The sequence below is a fragment of the Cavia porcellus genome, unplaced genomic scaffold (genome assembly GCF_034190915.1).
Source record: "Cavia porcellus strain 051 isolate PalLab524CR breed Dunkin Hartley unplaced genomic scaffold, mCavPor4.1 scaffold_25, whole genome shotgun sequence".
Classification (NCBI taxonomy): Eukaryota; Metazoa; Chordata; class Mammalia; order Rodentia; family Caviidae; genus Cavia; species Cavia porcellus.
The window spans coordinates 6,531,507-6,552,123 of NW_026947508.1; the positions used below are offsets into that span (position 1 = coordinate 6,531,507).

Sequence of the window (20,617 nt, forward strand, 5' to 3'; positions counted from 1 at the left end):
TCGTCACCCTGGCTTCCCTGGTATGAATTCAGCCATCCTCTTCAGAGAAGCTCAGGACCTTGTCACTGACAGTGGCTGTGGCTCACTTTGGGAGCTCTGATTCTTTGAGCATAGCTTGCTGGCTCTGGAGGGGCAGATGTGTGCCGTTCAAGCTCCAGGAGAAGCTGTCACACTGGCTTCCTGATATGAACACGGCTGTTCTTATCGGAGGAGCTCAGGACCTCACTGTCGCTGAGGACGGCTGTGGTGCTTTTCGGGGGAGCCCAGGTCCTCATGCTGAGTGCAGAACCTCAACCTGCTGGCACAGCTCCTTCACCCCACTGGCACAGACTTTCTGGCTTCCACCATTGACCTTTGGGCCTTCTCAGGGCAGATCCGTGAAACAGACTGGCGTGAGTCATTGTCACGGGCTCTAGGTTTTTATCTGGACACACGCAGGACACTGCTGTGGGACCCAGGCCCTTGGCTGAATATTCTGGGTCTTTAGTGTTGTGGGCAGATTCCGTATTTAACTCTGGGTGACCATCATAATCATCATCATGTTATAAATCCTGTGTCCTGTGTGCAACTGTTCTCCTTGTAACCCCTGACCACAGCAGCCTCCTCCCCTGCCCCCTGGCACGTAACAAAGATGCGCACCCCTTTGGGGTTTCCAATGGGAACCGACATCTTCGGCCCCTTGGAGTGTCCATCATGCATGGCAGGTCCTTGGCGACGGTGGCTCTGCAGTGCCGATGGCTGCCTTCGAGGAGTGCAGGCCCCTCTCTGGTCCTCTGCAGAACCCTCTGCACATGCTGCCCTGAGACCTGGTGTAGGGGACATACACAGATGGGGAAACTGAGGCCTGACCCCAGGTTGGTCAGGGTCCAGATCAGGCCTGGTGTCCACTTGGATCTCTTGCTGATCGTTCGTTTCTCTGGCAGAGGGGTGGTGACCGAGCTCAAGGGATGCCCCAGCCCCCGCTTTCCTGGGTGCCCAGCTGCCAGGCCAAAGGCAAAGGCCCTGGAGGAAGAGGTCGTAGACCAGATCACAATAAATAAACCAGCAGGAATCACTGATGTGTACCTGCGGCCAGGGACTAGGGGGCACCCAAGATGCCCAGGAGGTCAGGGTGGGCTTCCCGGAGGGGGAGGTGAAGGTTTCGTGCTCCTTCTCTACCTGAGAAGGTCTTGAAGTGTAAGTGGGGCCTTTCCCAGAAGGATGAAGAAGGGCGGTGCGCTGCTGAAGACAGGGGTGGAGGAATCACCACATCAGGTTGAAAACTTCAAACATGGGGTGTGGGGTGCCCAGGCACCCTTCCCTGAGGTTTGCCAACTGCTGGGAGCAACCTTCAGCAACCACGGGTGCGTGACACAGTGGCCCAAAACTCAGGGGTGTAAAACCACAATTTTATTACTTGCTGCTTGTAATCCCTGCATGTGGGAGGCTGAGGCAGGAAGATCCCAAGTTCAAGGCCAGCCTGAGCTACAGAGTAAGACCCTGTCTCAAAAAAACCCAAAACAATTCATCTTGACTCTCAACTTGATTGCCGAGGTCAGTAAGGAGGTCAGGAAGGCACGCGTCTGGGTGTGTCGTGGGGCTGTGACTCGGGGCCTGGGTCTGGTCCCTGACACCTCCTCTCTGGTGAACACGTCGCTCTCCGCTTCCTGGCTGTCTTGGGGTGAGCGGTTTTCCTCTGCCGTGATGTTTGTGCCCTGGAGTCGGCTGGCCGCGGACTGACGCCTTGGAAACCGGGAGCCTTTGCATCTCGGGTGTCAGGAGTCTTGGCCCAGCCACGGGAAGGCTGACTGGGACCCTCAGACACAGCCTGGATCCACGGTTTAGATGGGGAATGGTGGAGTAGCTCGTCTCCACCATCCCAGGCCTAAATAAACAATCGTGAATTTCTTGTAGGCAACAGGGGGCATGTCTAAGCCTCCCCTACGTTTTCTTTTTTTCTTTCAGTACTAGAATTGAACCTAGGGCCACACACACGCTAGGCAAATGCTCTCCACTGAGCCACATCCTGGCCCTTCTTGTTTTGAGACAGGATCTCCCTAAGTTGTCTAAACTGACCTTGAACTTGCAATCCTCCTGCCTCAGCTTCCTGAGTAGATGGGATCTACAGGTGTGCACCCGGCACCTGCCTCAGCTGCCTGCACTCTGTCTCCTCCTCCCTGCCTCTGAAGCGGGCCCAGGGTGCCTCCTAGCAGCAGGCAACCTTACAGAGGGACCAGCTCTCCTCTCTGGGGTTGGGGCAAGGGTGGCCTATCAACTGCAGGGTCAGGACCGGTGACAGTGTGTGGCAGCCAGGAGGGTCTTGAGGTCCCTCTTGTGGTGTAGCAACCTCCATTTGCAAGGGAGAAACGGAGGCAGGGTTTGACTTCCAGCCCGATGGGCCACGTCCCTCGCTGCCTGCCTGGAAGCCTGTCTCCCTGGCTTCATCCGTATCCCGCACTGAGGCTGGCTGTAATTTGGTTCCCGTGTTGCATGAATCTCTCACATCCCTCTGTTTTCAGTAAAACAGTGATCAATAAGCATTTTTTCGGTGAGTGCCTGCAGAGCTTAGGCTTTTCCTCTGGATCCCTGATGTCCCCCAATTCCCCCAGCACAGAGATGCTGAGGATTCATTGAACTGAAATGACAGAAACAAACCCGGTGAGGTCCCGTCTGCTCCAAAGAGGATGTGACCGCTGTGGCGGAAATGACCTGGAGGACGCTGGGATCCTGGCCTTGCTGGGGGACCCTGCTCCCGACCCCTGGTGCCCTGTGTGAGTCGTGGGGGGAGTAGAGGCGGAGACGCGATTCCTCCTGGCAGTTTAAAGGGTTTTGGCATTTTCACGAAGGCACATGTAATATTTAAATGACTTCACTCGGCACGCCCGCGTGCCTGCTTCGGCTTCCCAGGTGAATTTGTAGGCGCTGAAATGGTCTAATTTCCCACACAAGCCATGTCAAATATAATTTGGGTGCAAAGTTGGTAATTATACGTAACATCAGTCTGATGTTAAAAACACTGAAAAATTTAGCACGGAGAGACATAAGTCTGAGGCCTCGCCAGAAAAAAGGCAGGCCCGAGCCCCGCTGAAGCCAAAGTCTTTAATTAATAATAGCATGTTTTCAGGGACTCAAAGGACGCAGGTCCCCAACTGTCTGAAATTCCTTTGTCTACCAATTACCAGCATCTGGGGGGAGAGAAGCGCAAGGAAGTGGGCGGGGGCACCCTGATCCTGCCTGAGAAGCTCCGGGGTTTAGGCTGGGGCTGCCTGAGCCCACCTGGGGCCGGGTCCCACTGCCGGTGACCTCACCAGGCCTCTCCGTCACTAGAGAGCCATCGTGAGCACTGGGCCAGGGAGTCCAGGCTCATCCCCACTAAGTCTGAGGATGTATTTGAGGGAGGGGTGGAGTCTGGCTTTAGGCCAGAAAGTCCTGGAAGGCTGCAGGGGTCCTCAAGTTGAGCTCATGACCCTCTTCGCTTGCGTGGGGCTTTTTTCTTCTCTTTGCAAATAGTTTAATGTACTCTTTCTGCAAGAATAGGGTCTTGCATCTGCCTTACATACCTTGCATATGGCACATAGTAAGTGCTCAATAAACATTTGTTAAATGAGCCGGGCATGATGGCACATGCCTGTAATCCCAGCCCTTGGGAGACTGAGGCAAGAGGATTGACAGGCATTCAAGGCCAGCCTGGGCTACGTAATGAGTTCAAAACCAACCTGAAGTACATGGTGAGACTCTGCCTGGAAAAAACAAACGGCAAACAAAAATGAGTATTTGTTAAACAAATGTACCTTGTAAACTAAGCTCTTTTGACTCCTCATTGGGACCTTGGTGGAGGGAATGAAACTCACCCACAGCTCTGCAGAACAACACAGAGGACCGATTAAGGAGACAGGCCCCAGGCTTGGACTAGAACTGCAATTCCATGCTTACAAGCACTATGGCTAGGAACAGTGACCAAAACTCTGCCTCAGTTTCCTCATCTGTAAAATGGACTCACCTCCCAAGGGAGACTCTGCATATGCCAAGCTCTTCCAGCATAGTCTGGCCAGCAGGCTGCTGTGGTTTTGCTCAGGAGAGGGAGGAGGTATGGCTTTGCAGAATTGCTCCTTACATGGAGTTTCCAGAGACTGTGTAAGGAGAGAGAGGCAGCCAACAGGAGAAAAGAACCTGAGTTCAGACATAAATTTCCAGGCTGGAGATTTAGGTCAGTGGCACAAGTGCCTGCCTGACAAGTGAGAGGCTGTGAGTTCGATTCCCAGTACCAAAAGAAGAAGAAAAGAAATAGGTTTCCAGTCACGTACCTGTCATCCTTACTACTTGGGAGGCTGAGGCAGGAGGATCACATGTTCAAGACCAATCTGGGCAATTCAGGATGGACCCTGCCTCAAAATAAAAACAAGTTTTTAAAGAACATGGAGACCACTTGAAATTGGGGTATCCGCGGTCCTAAATGAAGGTCCCAGATGTGTCCAGGGTGCAGGACATAGGCAGAGGGCTTGACCAGGCCTAGGATGAGATACTTGGGCTCCAGTGTGGGGGTGCCACTGTGGTTACAGTGTAGGAGCAACGTTTTCCAGGCTCAGATAGCTGCCCAGGAGAATCGCCTGGGGTGCCTTAGAGAAACCCCAATACTCAAGCCCCCGGTATCCACAGCAATCAAATCAGTGTCTCTGGGTATTTTTTAAAGTAGCCTGAGTGACTCTAACGGGCAGCCAGGCTGAACATGCAGGGTCTCACATGGTCCCTGATGTAAACACACCTCATAACACCCAAGCTTGCTGCTCCGCCCGGGTCTGGGGAGGAGCCTGGGAAGAGGCACCCCTCACGCTCCTCCTGAGCCTCCAGCCTCCTGGTGCTCAGCCCCTCTGAGCCTGCAGCAGCCCCTGGTCGGTGGGCACTGTTCCCTGGGTGGCAGGACCCTGCAGGCGGGTAACGGAGGCTAGAGACAGAGCTGCCCAGGGACTGGCCAGGCCACTGCCCTGTGCCACCGCCCCTGGCGCTCAGCAGGGCTCATAGGCCTGCTTTGCCCTGGGACAGGCAGGGATGTGGGACTCCTGGTTTCTAAGAAAGGCAGGTGGCCGGCGACTGGAGATCCAGGTGAGAGGCCAGCTCCTCCAGCCGCCCACCTGTGCAAACCAGGGCAGCATCTCCGCCTTGTGCCTCTGTTTCCTTACTCCTGAAAACAGAGAATAACCTCGCCCCACCTCACCTAGTATCTGGGACTGTGCGCGTGTTTTATTTTTAGATTAAAGTAACTGCTCAAGGCAAGGAATTCAAACAGATCAGAAGCATGTTAGTGAAAGGTCTCTTTTGGAGATACCACGGATAATTGTTTCTTGTGTGTGGCTCTAGACACGCTCTTTGCGTGTACGAACAAATGTCTGGATAGACCTTTTAAAAATAGGATTGCCGGTGTGGTTGCAATTTCTCTTTTACATATAGCCATTTATCATGCACAGGTATGGAAATTCGCGAAGGTCTGTCTCTTTCTGTTTGAAGTTTGTGTGATATTTCACAAACATGAGCCAGGCATGGGGATGCACGCCCGTGATCCTGGCACTCTGGGAGGAGAGGAATAAAAATTCAAGGCCAGCCTGGGCAGTTTAGTCACTTAGTGAAACTGTGTTTTAAAATTTAAAAATAAATTGGGCATGGTGGGGCATGCCCGTCATCCCAGCACTGGGGAGGCTGAGGCAGGAGGATCGTTGCACTCTGAGACCAGCTTGGGCTACAGAGTGAGCTCAGTCAGCCTGAACTGCACAGTGTGACCCTGTCTCAAAAAGACCAAAAAAAAAAAAAAAAGAAAGAAAGAACTATAGCTCAGTGTAAAAGCCCTGAGTTCAACCCTCAGTACTGAAAAATTAAGAAGAAAAAGGAGAGAGAGGACAAGGAAGGAAAAACAGCACAGTAAGGACAGACCACCGTTCATTTCGCCGTCCTCCTGACCACTCTTCAGGCTGTCCTGAGAGAGAGGAGCAGCCGGAACTTCTCCAAGTGCACCCCGCCTCACCCCAGGAGAGGGCATGCATCTCAGCCCCAACTTCCCTCTCATTTTAGGGGGATTTTTGCCACCTGGATCTGCCTTGTGCATGGATCTTAAAGAGAAGGCACAAGTCGGTGACAAACACAGCCGCGTCCCTTTAGCATGGAGGCCACCGTCCTGTGCCCTGCAGCCTCACCCCTGGCATCAGTGCAGACCGTTGCCATGGCGTCCATGGCAGTGACCGAGAGCCCTCACAGGGGGCAGGGACGGCTACGGCGGAAGGGCGCTGGGCTCGCGCCTGAATCTAGATTCTAAAAAGCCTAACAAACATGCAGGAGAAATTTCCTCGAAACCTTGGGTGAGGCAAAGGTTCCTTAGGACCCAAAGCCGCAGGCCATACAAGAAAAAATCTGATGTCTTTAACATCGACCAAATGAAAGGCCTGTTCTACAAAGAAGTGGGAAATACAAGCCACTGATCGGGAGAAAATCCTGGGCTGCATAGTGAGATACTGTCTGAAAAAATAAAAACAAAACAAAACCCCTGACGATATCAAAGATGCTGATCGGATGTTGCTGGTGGAAATACAAAACGGTGTGGCCACCTTGGAAACCATTTGGAAGGGTTTTCTTTTTTTTCTGGTACCAGGAATTGAACTCAGGGCCTTGCACTTGCCGGGCAAGTGCTTATGCTGCTGAACTATTTACCCCCTTTTTTTAAAAAAAATAAAGTTAAGCAAATACTTAACATACTATTCACCGAGCTAGGTGCGGTGGTGCAGGCCTGTCATCCCAGCACTCAGGAGGCTGAAGCAGGAGGATCGCTGCGAGCCCGAGGTCAACCTGGGCTACGTAATGAGTTCAAGTCTAGCCTGGACCACATAACGAGACCTTCTCAAAGATAAAAAGCAAAGCAGAAAAATAATTCACTCCTCCTAGGTAGTTACAGAAGCAAAATGAAGGCATAGGGTCCTTGCAGACATCTGTATGGGCATATTTTATACAACCTTTGTTCCTTGTCACCAAAAATTGGAAACCTTCCGAATGTCCATGAGCAGGTGAAGAATCATTTGGGTTTCTCCGTGCAGCGGAATACCGCTCACCCCCAGAGGTACACTGCCGATCTGTGCAGTATTGCGGGTGAGTCTTGAATGTACAATGCTAACTTAAAGGAACCAGAAAAGCTTGACTGAAATTCCAGAAAAGACAAAATTAGAGGGACAGAAATCAGATGAGCAGCCACCTGGGGAGGCCGAGGAAAAGGCTCCGCAGCACCAGCAGTGTTTAACACCCACTTGTTGGAGTTGGGGTGTGTGTGGGTGTGTGTATGTGAAAGGCACGTGTCTGTGCACAGATCTGCATGTGTGCTGTAGATCTCACTGATATAAAACATGCGAAGCACCTCTATTGAGGTGAAATTCACAGAGCAGGAAACTGAGCATTTTGAGTGTGCGGCATGTGGTCGGAGAGGGGCCCCGGGAGGCGGTGGGAGTTGAGCTCTCTCCCCTCGTGACTGCCTTTTCCACGGCTGGATGCAGCCAGCTGGGCTGTGGGGTAACCCGGAAACCTTAGGAGGAGGGACCTTAGGAACAGGTGGCAAACGGGTATTTTGCACCTGGTTGCTTCTGTCTCTCTGTCTCTGTCTCTGTCTCTGTCTCTGTCTCTGTCTGTGTCTCTGTCTGTGTCTCTGTCTCTGTGTCTCTGTCTCTGTCTGTGTCTCTGTCTCTGTCTCTGTCTCTGTCTGTGTCTGTGTCTCTGTCTCTGTCTCTGGCTCTGTCTCTGTCTGTCTGTGTCTCTGTCTCTGTCTCTGTCTGTGTCTCTGTCTGTGTCTCTGTCTCTGTGTCTCTGTCTCTGTCTGTGTCGCTGTCTCTGTGTCTCTGTCTCTGTCTGTATCTCTGTCTCTGTCTCTGTCTCTGTCTGTGTCTGTGTCTCTGTCTCTGTCTCTGGCTCTGTCTCTGTCTGTCTGTGTCTCTGTCTCTGTCTCTGTCTGTGTCTCTGTCTGTGTCTCTGTCTCTGTGTCTCTGTCTCTGTCTGTGTCTCTGTCTCTGTCTCTGTCTGTGTCTCTGTCTCTGTCTCTGTCTGTGTCTCTGGCTCTCCCTGCATCCCGGGAGCTATAAAACGCACTGTTTTGCTCATCACTCCCTACTAGGAGCGTCCCGTCTCGGGCCCATAAACAGCAGAGCCAAGCGACCATGGACCGAAGCCTCTGACACCCTAAGCTGCCACCAACCACTTCACCTTCACACTGATTTGCGCAGGCATGCGGTCACAGCCCTGAGCGACCATCGCGGCTCCGGTTTCCCAGCATTCTCTCTGCGCTGGGAGAAAGCCCCAAGTCCACCACATCTGGACGCTGTCCTCCTCCCGCAGCCCGTCCCCTCAGGCTGCTATTTTCAAGGACTCCGTGGATTTGCCTATTCTGAAGATTTCGCTTCAGTGGAATTCTAATGACACGTAACCTTGGGTGTCTGGGTTTTTTTTTTTTTTTTTTCTTTCACTTAGCATAATGTTTTCAAGGTTGGCCCAAGTTGTAGCATCTTTGTTCCTGTCTATGACTGAGCAATGTTCCATCATATGACTATCCCACAATTTGTTTATCCGTTCACCTATTGATAGACATTTGGGTTGTTGCCAGCCAACGAATAACCCTTCCATAAACGTTCACCCGCAAGTTTCTGGGTGGACACATTTTCACTTTTATTTTTCTAAGAACATTCTAGTGGGTATGAAGGGATTTCACACTGTGGCTCTGATGCATTTTTACCTTTAATGACCGTTGCCGGACACTGACTGGCTTTTCACGTGCTTGTCAGCCATTTGCACATCTTTGGAGAAATGCCCATTCAACTCTTCTCCCACTGTAAATTGGATCCTGTCTTTTTGTTGTTGTGCTATGGAATTCTTTAGGTATGCTGAACATTTAACCCTTAGTACCTAAATGTTTCGCAAATATTCTGATCCATTCTGGGTTTTGCAGAGACAGAGTCATGCTACACGGTCAGACTCTTGGACTCACTTTTAGCCCAGGCTGGCCTCCAACTTGCCAAAATCCTCCTGCCTCAGCCTTGCGACTACCGGAATTATAGGTGTGTGCCACCACATCCAGCTCCGTTTCATTCTGCAGATTCTTTTTCACATTCTTATTTTTTCTTGTGGTGATACCACTGAGGCTCAAACCCAGCGGTGCTCCTCCACCAAGCCCCATCCTCAGCCTTTTAAAATATTTTTACTCTGACACAGGATCTCACTAAGCTGCCTAAGACTGGCTTCAGACTGTGTGACCCTCCTAACTCAGTCTCCCTAGGAGCTGAGGTTACAGACGTGGGCCACCATGCCTGGCTACCTTTCTTGAAAATGTTCTTCCGTACACAAACAGTTTTAATTCGATGGAGTATAAATTACCTGGTTTTTAAAATCACTTGTGTTTTGGTGTCATTGCCAAAGTTGAGGTTATGAAAATACCCTTATTGTAGGATTTTCTGACTGTGATTTCATAGCTGACTCCTAATGTTGAGGTCACTGGTCCACGTTCAGCTCCGTTCTGCGTGTGGCTGAGGGATGGACCCACGTCCACTCTCTCCTGTGTGTGGTTGCACAGCTGCCCCCGCTCCGCTGGCTGGAGAGACCACTGGACCCTTGGAGCGATCGGACACTCGAGGAAACTCGATCGGTCGTGTTTGTTTGGGTTTATTTCTGGATCTCAATTCTGCCCATTGGATTTTATGTCTCTCCTTGTACTAGCACTACAAAGTTTTAATTACGGTTTCCTGATGTACATTTTGAATTCAAGAGGCATAAGTCCTTGTCATGGGCTGACCTGGACCCCTCTTCAGAATTCACGTGTAAACGCACAGTAATCAGGACTAACTGGGGGCAAAACCTCTGGAGGGGTAGTTCAGTTACAACGAGTCGTGACGATGGGTTCTAATCCAGCACGGCTGGGATTCTTACAAGCCGGGACACAGATGTGCAGAGAACCCAGCAGGAGAAGGCGCCCTGTCGCCCAGCCCAGAGGGAGGTCCCGAAGAAACCAAGCTTGGCCGGCACACTGACCTCGGACTTGCGATTTCTAGGATCATGAGCAAACAAGTTTCTCTTGGGTAAGCCACTTAGACCGTGGTGTTTTGCTTTGGCAACCAAGCCACCCTTCCAAGTTTGTTTCTCTTTTCCGGTATCATTATGGTTACTTGGGGTCCTTACCATTCCATTTAATTTCACAGTTTCCTTTTTTATTTCTGACTCCTCAAACTAAAAAGGCATCACATATGTATGTTTGCTAAATACACGCTCTACCACGGTGCCACTTCCTGGCCCTGGCCCAGGCCCGTGGGATTTTGATGGTGATGACATTGAATCTGAACACTACCTCGGCGCGCAGAGCCATCTTAACAAGGTAATGTGAGTCTCCCGGCCTGTGAACTCGGGATGGCCTTCCACTAAGTAATGTTTTACACCCATATTTTTGGCGTGCCAATCTTTAACCTCCCAGGGCAACTGGGTGTTTGGATGCCATTGTAAATGGAATTGTTCTCTTTATTTCTTTGCAGATGGTTTGTTGCTGACGTATAAAACCATAACTCTGTGTGTGTGTGTGTGTGTGTGTGTGTGGGTGGGTGTCTGCGTTTGGTGAAATTTTACTGAGTTTACAACACACAATCTACAATAAAAAAATCACAAATTTCATATAGTCAATTGAATGTTTCAGTTAATCATGCCAAATGCTTTTGTATTGGGAGCCAACTCATGGCTGCAATCAACAAACAAGTGCAGACCCATCATGAATGCTGGTGACTGAGGACTTGGACCTTCACACACCTCTTAGCTCTAGACACTGAAACTATCTCCCTCTGCACAAGCCACTGTCTGCATGAACAAGACTCTGCTATTCCACTTGCCATCCCAGAATACTCCTTCCTAAGTAAACCACAGCATTGTTTACCATAAGAACTTTTCAGAAGGCCCATCAAGTCTTCTAGGGGAGGAAGCAATGAACGGCTTGCACTCTAAGCTTCTTACATTGGTCTGCCTCAAAAATCCACGAGCTCTGAAATTTCACTGAGGTTCTAATCCCCCTTATCTACCTTTTTCCCATTCCTCCCTGATGTCTAGAAAGTCAGCAAAACAAACCGTCAGACCCTGACGGGTTAGCATCACCAACTGCTCTAGGGTAAATACCCCTACCGCGGCTGACCTCACCTGCAACGCCAGCTTACTGGGCTCGGATTTGGAGGAGCTGCCTGGCTGCACATCACCGTGCAGCATCTCTGCAGATGGCTGATCTCAGGAGCATGCAGAAGCAGCAAAACATAGCAGAATAATTTGGAAGTTACTACTTTTACTTTTAATATAATTCATTTGTTAGCTTACGTCATTTAAGGTTTCAAGATGGCTATGTGTAAGAAGCAGCTTGCAAAGTTCCTCAAAAGTTAACAACTCGCTCTCACAAGCTCACCCCAGCCACGTCCAGCACATCGCTGGGGCTGAGCACAGACTGAGACTTGGTGGCAGTGCGGGGGTGGGGGGAACAGAAATATTCTGTGTCTTGATCTTTGTGGTAGCTACGTGACTCTGGTAGTCAGTTTTCTGTTGCTCTGACAAAATACCTGAAGAAATTAACTTAAAGGAGGAAAGGTTCATGGTTTCGGAGGTGTTGATCATGGCTGGCTGACTCCATCCTTTCTGGGCTGTGAAGGGGAGACCATGCATCCTGATGGGCAGCCTGTGTTGAAGCAAAGCTGCTTACCTCCTGGTAGCCAAGAAGCAGAGAAATCAAACAAGGAACTGGGACAAAATATGCCCTTCAAAGCCACATTCCCCAGTGATCTTCATCCAGTTAGGCCCCATTGAGCCATACACTGGGTCTCCAGTGCAGCAGTGTTCAGAGGTGTTTTTGTCACTAGCAGAAGAAGCAAGATGCCTCAAGTTACCAAAGCTGGCAGGGATGCCCCTGCCAGGACCCCACCACAGCTGCTTCTGGCCATCCCTCTACTAGCTCAGGTAGGCTCACCAGCACCCAGCCTGCCCAGCACCTCTTCCAGGTTGACATCCTGTGTCTGCACCTAATTGGCCGAGGCTGGGTCACATGGCACACTCTAGCTGCAAGGGAGTCTGGGAAAGTGAATTTCTAATTTCTACCTTGGGAAAGCAGCGGATGTCTCAAATCTAGAAGAGGTTCTTACAGCACACCACCAACTGCCATCACCAGCTCAACACTGTGGGCTTGGGGCGTTAGCAGCTCTGTGACTCAGGTGTGATCAGGAAGTGTGACCCTGGCCATTCTGTGGCAGGTGCGGCATTAGGGACTCACATGGGACAGGTTCAGGATGGGTCCCCTTAGAGAAGAGAACTGCAGGCCTGGTCACCCACCTTCAGGGTCATGGATGGTCACCTATGATTGGAATTTTGAGGACAGAAAGTGCTGGGGGGGGGGTTCTGGGGACTCAAGAGAAGGGGGTGTTTGAGCAGAAGAGTGGCCACAGAAGGGGCCACCTGCGTGGGAAGACATGGGAGCAAGGGCCAGGGACAGCGGTGTGCCGGCCACCCGGGGGATCTGGCTGGTACCGAATGCAAGGGTGTTTCTTAGACTCTTTAACCACGACTTCCGAGTATGAAATATATTTTATGTTGTAACGGAAGTGGGTTCATTAACAATATAGGAGTCCAAGCAGCCAAACTGATAAATTGGGAATTTTATTAGCTGAGCTCAGCGACCACCTGTGGACCCCTGTTTCAGAGTCCGAACGAGTGTCCTTGACCCGGAAAGTTACAAGCTACAACAGCAACCTGGGGCTCGCACATGCCTATGTCAATGAAATAGAACTTCCTAACACCTGCCCCGCTCTGTGTAACGCAGGGCTTTCTGTTCTGACTTTTCCTTTCTCCTTATCTTTCCTCAAATGCGAGGCATCACACGTTAGACTGTTTTCATGACCAGCCTGCACTCAGGGAGCTGGGCCAGGGGGACAGATGAGCAGGCTCTCGAGAGGACAGCAGGGCGGAGCGCACACTCACTGCCTGCAGGGGGAGTGGACTCGCTGCCACCGAACTGCACACAAAAACGGTCAGGGTGGACATTTTTATGTCATGTCTATTTAACTTATTTATTTATTTAAAGACTGGGTCATGCTATGTAGCTTAGGCTGGACTCGAACGCATGATTTTCCTGCCTCTGGGTCCCCAGTGCTGGGATTCCAGGCAGGCACCCCCATACCAGCTATTGCTATCTATAATCTATCTATCTATCTACCTACCTATCATCTATCTGTTTATCACATACTGGTATTAAGCCAAAAGCCTCATACCAAGCCACATTATTTTTTTTATTTTAAGACAGAGTCTTGGGGCTGGGGACCCAGCAGCACTGTGGCTGCCTGGCAAGCATGAAGTCCTGAGTTCAATTCCCGGCACAAAAAACAAACAAAAAACAAAACCAGACAGGTCTTGCTGAACTGATGAATTGCCCATGATGGGCTCACTCTTGTACTCCTCAGCCCGGGCCATCATACCTGGTATGTTACATCTGTTTTAACACACAAGATTTGGAAAACTTACACCAAACTCACAGAATCGCCATGAGCAGGGAAGGAGGGGCCCGTGGGGGTGTCTGTGAGGGCAGCGGAGAGGGTGGACAAAACCTGGCAGCTCTGGAAGCCAGAGAAAGTACCTGACCTGATCCGAGAATCCAAGAGAGCTTCCTGGAGGAAGCAGCTAGAACTTGGGACCGTGATCCCCCAAGAGCTACAGGCTGGCAGGAGAAGGGGTGGCTTGGGCTAGGGACTGCCCCCCCACCTGGCACCCAGGTGGCTCCTCCCTAGTCCCCTGCCTAGTCTATTAGGCTAATCACCTCCCTGGGGGGACTCTGGTATCTTTCGGGGACTGAGGGCCACAAACCCCCTGTTGCTGCACTCAGCCAGAGGTGGAGGTGGGGAAGGCTCCTCACCACGGCTCGCAGGGAAAGGGAAGTGTCTCCCCCTGTGAGGGCCCCACCCTAACCCCATCTGGTTCCCATCGGCGCTGTTTGGTTTTAATCATCCACTTCCTGCTACCATCTCTGGGCGCTCCCCCCACCCCCAGCTTGGAAGCAGCTCCTGCCACCTCCCCCTGCCTTCAGCAGGTCTGACCCAGGAGGACCCAAGGGGCTTGGCTCGCCCGGAGTGTGCTGAGCATCTTGCTGGCCCCCCAGGTGAGTTACAGTCCTGCACTGACTGGCAGGAGCTTGGGGTGCAGAACCCAGGGTTTCTCTATGCTCTGCCACTGAGCCACACTCGGCCCCGGGGTAATCTCCTCCAAGAAGGTCCCAAAGCCCTGTCTAGGGGCCAAAGGCCTCAAGGGCAGAGCTGGGCAGGGAGGGAGCCTGGCACAAAGAGCAGGTAAGACGGGAGGGAAGCGGACGGGTAGAGGCCAGAGGGCAGCAGCCCGGGCACCTGGCCGGTGGCCCCAGCTCCTTCTGTTCCCGTCACGGGGCCCCTGGGTGCAGTGACCCCGATCAGCTGTGAGGGGAGTTCCCCCGTGCAGGACACTGGCTTCCTGGGCTGGGTGACACAGGCTCTAGAGCACCTGTCCCACAAAGTCACCAGCTGTCAGCAGGCCGTACTTACCCAGGAGCTAACCACCCTTCCATCCTCAGACCTGTGAAGGAGCTGCCTTAATGTCAGTCACCATCACCACTTTCATTTTACAGATGAGAACACTGAGGCAGGAAGAGACTAAGTCACAGACCCACAGTCACACAACTGGTAAGTAACGAAACCCAGACCTGGGGTCAGCACCCTCCGCCTCTGCTGTTCCGAAGCCTGGGTCTCCCAGGAGGCTGGCGCCTCTGAGGCGGCCATGGGTGGTCCCAGGGTAGCAGGAACCCAGACATGGTTCTTGGGGTCTCCCCAGCAGCCGACACCAGGAGATCTGTTCCCTCAATCCCTCATTCCGAAGATTTTCACTGAGCACCCCTGGTGCCAGGTACTAACACCCCTGAGCTTCAGGCTGCTCATCCGCAAAACAGAAATGTCATGTGGGACAGAGTGACCAACAGATCCCAAGTTAGCTGGGTGTGTCACTTTAAATGTCCTTGTAAACTGAGTTGGTGGCACATGCCTATAATCCCAGCTTTCAGTAGGCTGAGGCAGGAGGATTTCTGAGTTCAAGGCCAGACTACACTACATAGCAAGACCCTACCTTAAAAACCAAAAACAAATAAAGCAAAACAAATGTCCTTGTGTCTAAATTTGAGAGAGTAGAAAGGGCCATATCAAATTAATTTTATTAGCAGACTTTTTCATCCAATAGCACAAAAATGCTATCATTTCAGCCTGTAATTCATGCAAAGTGACAAATGAACTGTCGTATGTTCTTTTGTTCCCACCGCTACCCACAGGGGACGGGTCCGCTCAGAGCAGCCTGCACTCAGCACTCAGTGGCCGCAGGCGTGGAAGCCCCCGGCCCCCGCTGACCCAGGCGGGGCATGAACCTGAAAGGTCTCAGCCCCTGTGCCCTGCGTGGCAGCCAGCCTTCCCTTTTCCTGCCTCCTCGTGAGTGCCCCGGGCCCTGCTCAGAGTCACCTGCATGGCCAGGAGTCAGGTCCTCGGGTGCCAGGGCTCAGGTCCAGGACAAGGTGCTGCTGGACTTCCAGGCAGCAGGAGAAGGGGGCTCGAAGGCTGAAGCCACGAGGAGGGAGCTGCCGCCACCTGGCCCGGGGACGGGGTCTGTTTGCGCCTCTTTGAAGGGGGAGATAAAAGCAGCCCGCGTGGCCTGCCTGTGACTGTCTGCTCCCTGGGCCCTGAGCAGCCGCAGCCAGCCAGCACCCGCTCCTCGCTGCCCTGGGGCAGAAGGCCCGGGCCGGCAGGTCTCCCCCAGGAGGCTGGAGGTCAGTGGAGCAACTGTGACCTGGAGTCTGCCCTTCCCGAGGGCCACCCGTGGGCGGGGCAGGTGTGATGCGCAGAATCCAAAGAGCTGCTGCCCGGCGGCTCCCCGTCTGCCACGGTGGCGCCTTACCCGGACAGTGGGATCGCAGGGGGCCAGTGGGCTGCTGTAATCGGTCGGAGCACCCACTACACATGGGCAGCAGCCTGAATGCCCTCCTGCCTGCGGCATGGCGCAGATGAAAAGGAATAGTGGGTGTAAGGTGCTCAGTGCTGTGCCTGGAACTTAAGGCTCGGTCCTGCAAGCCAGCATCATCACCAGCACCACCATCACCACCATCACCATCATCATCACCACTATTTGGGTCTCCTAAGCACACCCAGGATCCCAAGGAAAGGAACCAACTTTTGGAATAGTGCCCACCCTGGCACCTGTCCCCCTGGGCTCTGGCCTGACATCGCTGAGGGCAGGAGGCAAAGCCACTGATCTCTATGGCTCAGAGCGGTACTCTGGTGACCCTGGCCATCGGCCAGTGGAAGCCACAGAGGCAGCGCAGAGTGGGGGCAGCAGGGTGAGGACTGTGCCTTACCAGACGTGCGGGCTCTGAACCCCAACCCTCCACAACCCAGCTGCAGGGTGCTGGTGGCCTGGGCCCTCAGCACGGGGCACGGGGTCTGTGACCCCTCTGGGACAGGCTCCTCACCCCAGACCCTCCCTCTGCAGACCACTTGCTGTCTCCCACGGAGGAGGGAGCTCAGGTGCCAGGGCCCTGGCAGGAGGGTCAGATGCATCAGAACCAGGGCCAGGGCTCCCCGCGACGGGTGGCAGATGCAGGCTCTTCCCGGCCGCTCTCTGGCTCCCTCATCCCTGCCTCCAGGCCAGCACCATGGGCTCATTCCACAGCAGGGGGACTGAGGCTCCCAGCACAGCTTGGCGAAACCTCACCGAGGTCCTGCACTCAGGGCAGCACCGCCAGGTGCTGGACCAGGTCTGACTGAGGCCACCGCCAAGGAACGTGGTCCCTGTCCTCTCGGGCAGTGGGAGGACAGTGGCCTTTCAGACAAACCCGCGGGCAGGGATCTCACCAGCCCCGTGACCATCCCGGTGACCTTCCTCTCCTGGTTTTTCCCTAACACTGGGCTGTATCCCCTGTGCCTTTTATTTGTTTAACCTTAAGACAGGATCTTGCTAATTTACCCAGGCTGGGCTCAAACTTGCAATCCTCCTGTCTCAGCCTCCTAGAATTCTAGGCTCATAGGCATGCACCGCCACATCTAGCTAAGGGCGGAGGATGCATCAATGTAGTGTTATAGGAAGGATGATTCTAGTTGGGTTTTCCCGCAATTATAGATTTTTACTGTACATGAAATCAGGTCGGTGTAGCTAGTATATGAGACCCACAGTATTGTAGATATTTTTGCTTAGGCACTGTCTCTGTAAGGGGAAAAGTGGTCAGACAAAGGATACGGCCCAGGTCTAAAGCGGGGGCAGTGGCCTGCTGGTATCTGGGCAGAGACCAGCTCCCCAGGGAGAGCCCAGGCATGAAGGGGCCTGGACTCGGGGTGCCCTGGCCCCACAGCGGTGGTGCATTCCGAGGGTGAGGGTCCCAGCAGCCAGGGAGAGAGGCCAAGTGGATGCATCCGCTCCCACACCGCGGCCCGCTGCCGCCGTGCCTGGAGGCCACATTGCCTGTCCCCTCCCCGGGCTGCGAGGCCTGCAGCTGGTTGATGTAAAACACACATGTTTTGACTGAAGCCGCTCTCCCCCCGCCTCCTGCAAACGCCAACATTAAAAGGAGCGTCACTTTGTAAAAATGAAACTGTAAAACGCTTCTGAAACCCAGCCGGCGGATTAAAGAAACCACATGAAAAGAGCCTCGGACGACCTGGACGCTGACTTCCTGTTCAGAAGTTCGCACAGCATATGCCTCCCACCCGGGGGGGGGGGGGGGGGCGAGGAGGAGGAGGAGGAGGAGGAGGAGGAGGAGGAGGAGGAGGAGGAGTGGCAGGAGGAAGGCCAGGCCTGGGCCTCGGGGCCTCCGGATGCCCGCAGTGTGGCTAACGTGCCTGGCCTGACAACCCGGTGTCCACGCCCCTGCCCTGCCTCGGAGCCCTGGAGGCCGGTACTGACCTTGCCTTTAGGACCCTGCCCAGGATCACGGACAGGTCCACAGCCACCCGATGCGACGTCCTCACCCCGCCTCTGCCAGCCTTTCCTGAGGTTCCTACGTGGTCCTCACCGACCCTGGACAGTTGGCATGGAGGGAAGTGTGGGAGCCTCTGTTCAGCTTCCGGGCCATGGTGACTCAGAGCCTTCCTCGATACCCACAGGAGCGGCTGTGGGTTCGAATCCCAGGCCTGCCACCTGGGTCCTTCTCACCCAAGGGTCCCGGAACACTCACCCAGCAAGATGCCCAACATGCAGTCAGGGCGAAGCCTCTGCCATGTTAGCGGGCAGCGTGAGGCTCGCATGGCAGGGCCCGCTGCAAGGACGCAGGGCCCCTGGGCTGGGAGAAGGGGCAGGAGAAAGGTGGCTCTTCCTCTGCTCCGGAGCCAGGAGCTGGGCTGTCCCTCAGCTGCCCGCTTCCTGCATGGTCTTGGTCAAATCCCAGGGACAAGCTGGGTGGAGGTGCCAGGGCTCAGACGTCCACTTTGGAACCAGAGAAAGAAAGAGGGGAGATGCCTGCCCTTCCTGCCTCTCTCCCTCCCAGCTGCCAGACCCAGCCAGAGGTGTCAAACGGCTCCCTGTTGGTGAGCATGTGCACAGTCCCGCGTGGACACACACTCACACCCCCACGTCACACAGACACCCCGTCCGCCTCTCGGTGGCTGCCCCCACCCCGGCTTCATTGCCACCTCCCTCTGTTATATAAACTCCCCATGCCCTCCAGTGTCCCCCGCAATCACTTACCTAATATTAGGATATTAAAAAATATGGCAAGATTTTAAGAGACTTATTAAAATGCAATTAGCAGCGTGTACGACTTAAGCAGGGAGATTATTTTTAAAAATCACTTGATTGTGCAGACTACCACGCACCTTCCCGAGGCCGTAAACCTGCCAATCACGTGCACCCTCAAACCGGAGGGCCCCCGGGTTCCCTTTGTCCTTCAGCTTTTCTTCTGCCCCCAGTGACCACGCACGCCACCACCTCTCACCCTGCAAGGCCCCCACCCACACGCGCGCACGGAGAGCGCCCGAATGGCCTCAGAAGGGTGCCGAGGGGTGCACAAGGTCCAGAGCAAAGCTGCAGCTTGGGCAAATCCTCCGAGGGAGGGCAAGGGGTGCAGAAGGCCCCACCCCAGGCGCACCCCAGTGTGACCTGGATGGGTCAGCAGATGACCCTGCTGTGAAGGGGCTGGAGTGGACGAACTAAGCGAGGGGAAGAGGTCCTGGGAAGGGGTCGCTGCGGCTTCCTGTGAGCGAGGTGCCTCAGAGACCCCCGCGCCCCCACGGCGCCCTCCGCGGGGCCGGAACGGTCTCTGGGGTGCTCTGCTGCCCCCTGCTGCCCGCGCTCTGCTCTGCGGCTCCGCTCCGGGCACCTGCCGACCGGGCTCGGCTGGCGAGGCCCCACCTCCGGGTCTTCAGGGCTCCAACCTGCAGGCGCGTCCGCCTCTGGAAACGGGGGGCTGCTGCCTCCCGTGCGGCCCCAGCCCGGCTGGAGGAGTTTGTCAAATGCACTTGCCACTTCCTGGCATGGGGCTCCCCCTGGCACTTTTATTCCGGCCATAAAAAGGCTATTTCATTGAGAAATAAAGTCCCACCTCCCTGATGTGTAACTCCTTTCAGAGCTCTTACTCAAATGCCGGGCAAAATTTATGTTTCCTGGATACTCTGCTGTGATTGCAACTGGAAATTGGGGAGAGAAAGCTGGAAGGGAGAATTTTGTCTCTGGCCAGAGGATGTGCATGTATCCCAGTGGTCTAAGAAGGCCCAGAACCCCCAGGTGTCCAGCAGAGCAGAAAGCCCTTGCTGTGTGCAATCTTAGCCAGAGCCCAAGCCTCAGTCTCCTCATCTGTAAAATGGGCAGAACGATCCCTTTCTTCCTCAAAGACATGGTACTAAGGGTGATGCAGTGGACGCGGAAAGTCCTTGGGAGATGAATAGTAAGGTCAAGTATGGTCCTTACTAAGGAGGCAGAGGAGTCCTACTTCGGGGCTGCCTGGTCCCACCCTCCCAGTTGATGGTTCTCAACACATACAGTGGGGCATCACTTGTTAAAATGCACATTCCTAGGCTCCACTCTACTAAATTATTGGGTCTAGCGTGAATTTGCATTTCTTTGGCAGCGGCCTCAGAGGGGCTAGGCAGGCGCTCTACCACTGAGCTACCTCCCCAGCTCAAGAATGGGCATTTTGCTGTGTGTGGGGTACACACCTTTAATCCTACCGTCAGGGAGGCTGAAGCAGGAGGGTCACTGCAAATTCAAGGCCAACCTGAACTACATAATGAGAACCTGTCCACAAACAAAAGACGCAATGCATTTTTAACAAGCTCCCAGGGAAGCGGACGATGTTGGGAGGAACCCCCCGTGAAAAGCACTGTGCCGAGGGCTTTGAGATCTGGGGTGTGGAGTGTGGGCCCGGCTTCAGGAGAACAAGGAAGCGAACAAGGGAGGATGGGAGACAGGGTGGGCTGTGGGCTGCTCCGTGAGAACCAGCTGTGTCCATGTGGTCCACGTTGTCCCTGCCTGCAACCTGAGGGCCGAGGTTCCCAAGCTCCCACTCCCTGGTAGCCCAGCGCTGGATCCAGAAAGCGAACGGATGTATTCAAGATCGTGCGGCACCCGTGGGGCAAAT

The 20,617-nt window shown here is 53.7% G+C and overlaps 1 long non-coding RNA gene across 1 annotated transcript; it reads right to left on the bottom strand.

Moving 5' to 3' along the window:
• Positions 1-1,374: 1,374 nt before the first annotated feature.
• On the bottom strand, positions 1,375-19,584 carry LOC134472826 (uncharacterized). Its single transcript, XR_010042806.1, has 4 exons — positions 17,950-19,584; positions 4,284-4,361; positions 3,980-4,109; positions 1,375-1,864 (listed from the first exon to the last, which is right to left on the bottom strand). It is a non-coding gene; the product is annotated as an uncharacterized LOC134472826 (long non-coding RNA).
• Between the last annotated feature and the right edge of the window lie 1,033 nt (positions 19,585-20,617).